A 7,552-nucleotide genomic window follows, 5' to 3' on the forward strand; every position below is an offset into this window, starting at 1 on the left:
CAGAATAGAAAATTAAAAACAACAGAAATTAATAACAGAGAAAATTTCAAAAGAGGACGATAAGAATTTTTCATCACTTTCAGCTCAAAACGAAGAATTGAATGACGAAGAATTGAATGTCGAGTTATTGGACAGCATTTTGAAAAGAACAAAGGACCAATATGGTAGGTAGCATTTACTTAAATCTAACCTCGATGAAATTAGAAGTAGAAAGACATTCACATTCACTTCACTTAATTAAGTCTTGTTATTCCAAAAAAAAAATTAGTTGAGGAGTACTGAATTATTTATTATTTCCATGTCTTTTTATTTAAGGGTCAGATATTTCTAAAAGTCTGTTCTCCCCCATGAAGAAAATCGAAGGAAATGAAGGTAAGGCAGGAATCTGTTACCAAACTTAGTAGCTCAAAAGATCAATTTTTCACGACATAATTTAACTTTTTCATGTCCTGCCATTTATTCTAATGTTGACAATTTGTTAAAACATAATTGAAATTGAGCCATCTTATCATTTCATTAGATTTTTTTTCAAAAATTAATCTAGATACTCACACTGTCCTTCTAGTGTCCGATCGAATGTCTCTATCAACAAGTTTGATATGATGCTGACTTCTCGTTTATTTTTCAGGAAATTGATATGGTACCAATCGCCTATTCTAATCCTCAGATAAAGGTAGTTTAGATTGAATATCCTGTACAATAAAAAATAAGTTTAATTAAGTGAGGGTTTAATCTTTAACTGTAATTACCACAACTAAATTTACACTTCAAATGCAGACCCCACCAATTCAAGCTAGTGTCTAAATAAATTTGAAAATTTATTAAAGAATCATTATTTTTCCAGAAATCACAGGATAAACCTTTCATGAAAAACAGACCAAAGGTACTTAACATTATATTAACTTAATTTTAAAGAGGCTCTAGTCCAGCTTTCCAACATTCTTAAAGGGCCCGAGTCCCCCACACACCAATTAATAAATTTTTAAGCAATTTCAGCTCATGTTCTGTAATAACTTGGTGAACTACTTGGCTGGAAAAATTATTTGCATGGTCTTAAATTATGTACCACATCTACAACAAAAATATGTGCTATAAATGAAAAGAAAACTTCTGGTTTAGATTTAACATATAAACTGAGTAATCTTACCTTTTCTTCTGTTTATTCAGGCTTGTCCAGTAAAGAAATCAAATCCAAAACATTTGACAAGCACCATAACGCATAGTCCGCCACCACTGGTATGTAATACCTTTAAAGAATAATCAAAAGAATTTTCTAAGTTAGCTTTCAGATGAATGAATTTAACAATTATTAAACCTATAAAAAGGTAGAGACTTGTTGTATCTAAAGTATATGAAAAAATCTTTTCCACATAAAATGATAGGAAATTTTCATCTTACCTTTTTCCCCACTTTACTGACTTTCAGGCTTGTCCAATGAAGAAATCGCAGACCAAACAATCGACAAGCTATGTAGTGAACAGCTCACCACTGGTATGTTAACATCTATGAAAAATAATTAATATCCTTTATGTTAATGTTAAATATAAAGATTTTATTTTGAGAATAACCGTGGCACCACGGCGGCACCAAAACACAAGCATAGCCAATTTACATTAGTTGGAATTTGCAAAGATTGTGGCAAAATCAAATTTCACAGAAATAATTTTGATTATAAGCTATCACTAAGATAAGTACTTTTGCAGACTTTTTCAAGTTCTGTGCACCTTTACTTTCAATTTATTCAGGTTCCTGACCAGCGCTGCAATCAAGAAAGAAGGGTAAGTTTTTTACGATAGCAGGAATTTCACTGTGAATCCCCTGCAATTTACAAAAGTTTGTACAACCAAGCTTTTATTGATCCATTCAAAAGTTTTGCTCAAGTTTCATCTGAAACTAATGATATCCTATTCTGTTCTATTTCAATAGTTTGAGACAGGTTGAGAAATAAACAGTGAACAAATAATTTTAATTATTATAGGACTCCATCAATGACAGTCAAGAATTATATGAATTTGTGAGTACAAAGAAGTTGACCTTTCACTACCTTTTTTTAATGACAAAATTGATTTTGTAAAGTCTTTTGACATCCTGAAGACATTATAAAGTCATTGAAATTTTGAGTTTTCACTGCCCTGTTTGCTAAGTTTTCAGTTTTCTTTTGATTTTAGCCAAGGGCCCTGGCTTACACCAAAACATTGATTGTCACAGAAAATAAATTCAAATTCTTGATGTTAAAGTCGAAATCATTCACGTGTTGGAAAAAACTTGTATACAGCATCATGACCATCATGTTCACTGAAGATCAGATGGCAAAGTATGCTTTTTTTATTTAAAAATTCCTGTCAAAATTTTTCCATATCAAACTTTTTATTTAACCTTAAAGGAACTATCAGATGATTTTTGATATTTGGCTTAGAGATATACCTGTTATGGTCCTAAGAAACACCTCCAAAGTTTTTGTCCCAATTATTTTCTGAAGCCGGGATATTTGACTTTGATCTTCAAAAACTTTACTTGATAACAAAAGAAATTCAAAGTAAAGACTGTGTAAAGACTTATTTTTAGAGATTTAAAAAGTCAAATATCTCAGCTTTCAATTTGATAAAATTGGAAAAAATTATTACTTGCGGGTTCAGATTTTTCGTGGTTTTGCCGAAAAACAGCGAAATCACTAAAAATTAGTTCCTCTCCAATACTGTAACCAGACGATATCAATCGAACGGAATCGACGATCGAACCAAATTGAACACAATCGACTGATTGAAATTAGATTGTCTAACGCAATCGAATCTCAATCAAACGTCAAAATTTCAATCGGTCGATTGCGTTCGATTTGGTTTGATTGTCGGTTCTGTTCGGTTGAGATTGTCTGGCAATAAGGTATTTTCTACTAATGAAGAGTATATTGTAGGGGCAGTTCCATTACCCGCTATGGACGACTGGGTTTTTTGGATTTTTTTTCACTTGGAAATCCTGATAAATTTGAAAAAGGTTTCGGAAAATCCAGGACTTTTCCTAATTATTTAGTCATATGTATCGAAAAGTCCATAAGATTTGCTTTATTTTCTTGCCAAGTATCATGGATTTTCCCATAAAAAATCTTGAATGTTAAGAAAATGCTTAAGTTTTTCAAAAGTAAATTGTTACGGAAAATCCATGTCGTCCACAGGGGGGTAACCGACTATAACTTGAACCACCCATTATTTATGACAATTTTTTTCTCAACAATTTCAGTTGTTCAGCACAGAGGATGTCCAATCAGAAGAGTCAAGACCAGGAATATCGGCCAGCTTAACCAAACTTAACCGTCGAAGAAATAATAGGTTACTAAATAATAAAAGTAATAAAAGTTACACTTACCTTGAATTGACTTGGTGACTTATGATTCAGTCAAAAAAGCAGGCTAATTAAGTCTCCATTCTGTTTCCAGCACACTTCCAAGACAAATTCAAAGACAAACGATAATAGTGGTTCAAAGAAACGAGATAACGAAGACGATCAATACCAAGTGCGAATCAATCAGAAGGAAAGTTATTATACTATTTATCTCAGGATTGTTCTGGTTCCTCATGATTTTCAATGGATCAATCGTATCCTGCTGAAATTTTTTGTCACAAAGTCCGAGCGGGATCCTTTCTTTCACGTGTTTAGAATTTTATTTCTTTACGGCAGCCGAGAACATTCGATTATTCTATCCTATCGGGCGTTTAAAAGTGGGCGTTTAAAATTTAGATGAATGTATTGTGATTAATCTCTTGATAGAAAAACAACGAACTACTCATTATATTTTTCAATAAATATTGATTAATTAACTGAAAGGTGGTGTATCCTAATTCAAACGACCAAGAATCGAAAATAATCTTAACGCCCATCGAATGCGCCCGCCCCCATTCGCATTTGTATCACTTTTATAATCTGATGGCGGATTGGCGGATTGGCGAACGCCCACACTAACTTTTTTTATTTCTTCTCATACCAGGACTCAAAGCGATGAAGAAGAGTGGACTGGAGGACAAAGGGGATAGTATAAATTAGTTGTTTTTTATTTACAATGTGTTTATGTAATCCTCCTAGCATTTTTTTTCTGTATATTTGACCTTCACTTCTGTAAATTTTAATTCCTATGTTTAGCAGCTGGAAATAGAAAATAACAATTAACGTAACGTAAAGACAAAGTAAAGTTGATTTAAAAAATATCCTGGAGAAGCCAATTATTATGCTAGTGAGTGCAATAAGGTTTATTTATTTGAACAGTTTCCAGATCTTCCTCTGTATACTTATAAGTTTTATAAGGCAGGGAAAGGGTAGCTACATCATCCACAAGATCATAATTTGGTGGATTTCAGACAAATCCGCCAAATTCTTCCCGCTAAAATCTCTTCCCTTAATATAGACTGCATTTTGACTAATCTGCAATTTTAGTTAAATTGTTCAATCTGCAAAAATATTCAACGTTTTCAAGAAAACCTAAAATTTGGAAATTGCAGACTATAATCTGCAGTATTAATGGAAATGCAGATTGTTTCAGACTGCAATGTGTCATTTGCAGACTATGCAGATCACAAAAATGATCTGCAAATTTTAATCTGCAAATCAGTCTGCAATTCGCATAGTCTGCAAATTGATAGTCTGCAATTCTAGATCGGCACATTGTTAGTCTGCAAAAGTAATCTGCAAATGACACATTGCAGCAATGAGTTTTGCAGATTATGCAGACTACCAATGCAGACTATGAAATTTTTCTTAAGGGTATGCCTTGTTCTTTTTGTTCATACCAGTCTTAATGTGTTTTTTAATCATTGTTATTTTAACTTTTGGGACTATCACAAGCTTTAAATTTTCTGTATCCTTTGAATCTATAAACATTAATTTCCAACTTTGAAACTTATTATTTCAGTTACCTTTAAATTACTCTGACAGCATTGTCAAACTGTTATTAGGTTGATTTAGATTCGGCGACGCGAACTTGTAAACAACGCCATTATATCAGGGGACACCCCAAAAGGACTGGGACGAGACAAATCTCAATGCGTCGAAAAATTCATCTCGCGTACACAACACAAAAAAGGCCTTTTTCACGTTGTCTTCGATCTGACGAGGCGTAAAGAAAATTTGTGAAATTTTTTCAAGAAAAATGGAACAAGCAAGCAAAAAAAAGTAAGAATCTTATTTTTAAATTAACTGTAATGTAATATCTTTGTGCTTTATAAACAGAATTTCTTACTTCTGTACTATTAAAGCAATATTTTCAACAAAAAAATGGTTTGTTTACAAAAAGTTCTTCGAAGTACAAGTCCAAAATAATCTTGTGTTTTTGTTTATAGTTTTCTAGCAATTCTGCTTGAAATTAACAAACTTTCCTTCCATATTTTATAGGACTATGCAATGGACAGAGGGAAAGGAAGTCATGTCGAGAGGTGATTGGTAAAAGCAAGTCTGGAACCCAGGAGAGAAGTAATGGAAGGCAGAAAGTTGCTGATACTTTAAACAAATTTGATGGTTTTAATCTTACCGATCGTGCAGTCAGAGATGAAATTACTGGACTAGTCAAAAGGTTTAGACCTATAATAAACAGAAACATTCAAGATACTGGTTTGGGTGGTGATGAACCAACTGAACATGAAGTTTTAGTTGAAGAAGTCATAAACATTTCTGACGATACTGCCCAAAAAGCCAAGGAAGCTGTCGCTGAAGCTGGTGAAAAAGAACGAAATGACAGAGAAGCAGCCATGGAGGTGAGACGTTTAGCCATGGAACATAGAGCTGAAACTGCTGAAAGAAAGAAGACAGACCAAATGAAAGATAAACCACCAAAACGTTCGAGCTCATATACTGTAGAATTTTTGAGAGAAAAATTGAAATATGATCATGAAACCGTCAAAATGACAGAGAACTTCAAGATAATCAAACAACCATGCAAAATCAACTTTTGGCAAATTTATTGCAATGAAATCAACAGATGATGGCTCAACAAGCCTTACTTATGCAAGAACTTTTGAAACGACAACAAAAAGACTAAAAATTGGACACTCAGATACTTTTTTTTGCTCACATCCATTATGAAGAAGGGTATAGAGATTTTATCTTGTGTTTGTATATAGAAAAAAGAAAAAGTTTTTATTTTTTGTAGATTTTTTATCCTTTTATGTAACTTTCTTGAAACTTTTTTGCACACTGGTTGTGTAAAATATTTTTAAAAAAGTAAATTTTACAATGTCAATTACTTTCTGTATGAAAAATTCGACCAAATTGTTTATTGAAAATAGTCTCTGATGCCAGTTGGATCTATTCCAAATGCTTCTGAAATTTGGTTCCATACAAACAAGTGTGTGCATTTTGAAGGATTGAGCAAACTATATAAACTTTTCCAACTGGACTCATGCCGATTCTTTGCATTTTTTTGAAGTCAATAAATTTGAAATAGTTCGAAACCAATCCAAACAACCACTCCACAGTCACTCTAACTGCACTCATATCTTTGTTGTAAGCTTTTTGATCTACAGTCAAAGCAGCACCTCTATAAGGAGCTTGCAAATGCACACTCAGTGGATATGCAGGGTCACCATATATACAAAGAGGGGTGTTATTGTACCAAGCATGCTGCTGTAATTGGTTTAGCGATCCTGAATCTGCCAACATGAAGCTATTGTGCCTTCTTCCTTCGTATGGCCCTGCTAAATTACCAATCATTCCGTTTGGCAAAGTTACATTTTGAAATTTCAGGGCATGAACCCTTTTGTGACCATTGTAGACTTGCCTCTGGTGTTGTTTAGGCCTAGCAATCCTTCTTGCAGTTCCATCGACAAAGCCAAAACAGGTTTGCAAAGGAGCTCCTTTCTCGTGAATTGCATCTGCATACAATTGTAGTTGACCTGGTGCTAACATGGGTTGGTTCCAATCGTTCAGTCTATGAGAATGCTGGGCATAGATGTGGTCTATCATTGTGTTATAAATTAGACAAGTCTCAGTCATATTTCTACCAAACATAGCGGCCATATCCGAGTAGCGAGTAGGAAAGGCCAACCTTTTTAACATGATGATACACAAGGCCTCGATATCTTTGCATACAGTCCCTTGAATGCAGGTAACCTTCTCTGGTATGTTGAAAACATCCAAGAGGGTATAAAGATAATTTTTCCCAAAACGAAATCAATAAAACTCTGCTCATCATCAATCATGCCTATGTCAAATCTTTCATATTTCCAATAAGGATAAATGGCTTTTGATTTATTTGCATCATAAAGCAAAACAAACTCTTCTGCGTCAATTACGTCTTCAGCATAGGCTGCAAGAATTTGCTCACGAACAGCTCTCAAACTGCGATTTGTCGCCTTTTTGTTTGTTTATATTTTGGCCGTCCGCGTTGTCGCATCTAAATCAACCTATTAAATGAAATCAAATTGATTTTAGTGTTGTCCAAAATCATGATATATTGAACATAACGATAAAATTCATCTGTGATACCGGGCCTTTTAGGGGACCGTTATTCTAGCCTTTTGCTCTGCAGCTCTTTTTGTTTTTCATTTTGTTAATAATTATCCTCTGTAGTTAG

General features: G+C 33.7%; 2 long non-coding RNA genes across 2 annotated transcripts; one reads left to right on the forward strand and one right to left on the reverse strand.

The window, feature by feature from the left end:
* Window positions 1–560: 560 nt before the first annotated feature.
* On the reverse strand, window positions 561–3,441 carry LOC136817003 (uncharacterized). The gene is made up of 4 exons (XR_010848009.1): window positions 3,361–3,441; window positions 1,399–1,503; window positions 1,148–1,247; window positions 561–692 (listed from the first exon to the last, which is right to left on the reverse strand). It is a non-coding gene; the product is annotated as an uncharacterized lncRNA (long non-coding RNA).
* On the forward strand, window positions 627–1,463 carry LOC136817004 (uncharacterized). Its single transcript, XR_010848010.1, has 4 exons — window positions 627–673; window positions 845–883; window positions 1,168–1,236; window positions 1,426–1,463. It is a non-coding gene; the product is annotated as an uncharacterized lncRNA (long non-coding RNA).
* Window positions 3,442–7,552: the final 4,111 nt, after the last annotated feature.

The sequence above is a fragment of the Clytia hemisphaerica genome, unplaced genomic scaffold (genome assembly GCF_902728285.1).
Source record: "Clytia hemisphaerica strain Z4C2 unplaced genomic scaffold, Clytia hemisphaerica genome assembly, whole genome shotgun sequence".
NCBI classification, from domain to species: Eukaryota; Metazoa; Cnidaria; class Hydrozoa; order Leptothecata; family Clytiidae; genus Clytia; species Clytia hemisphaerica.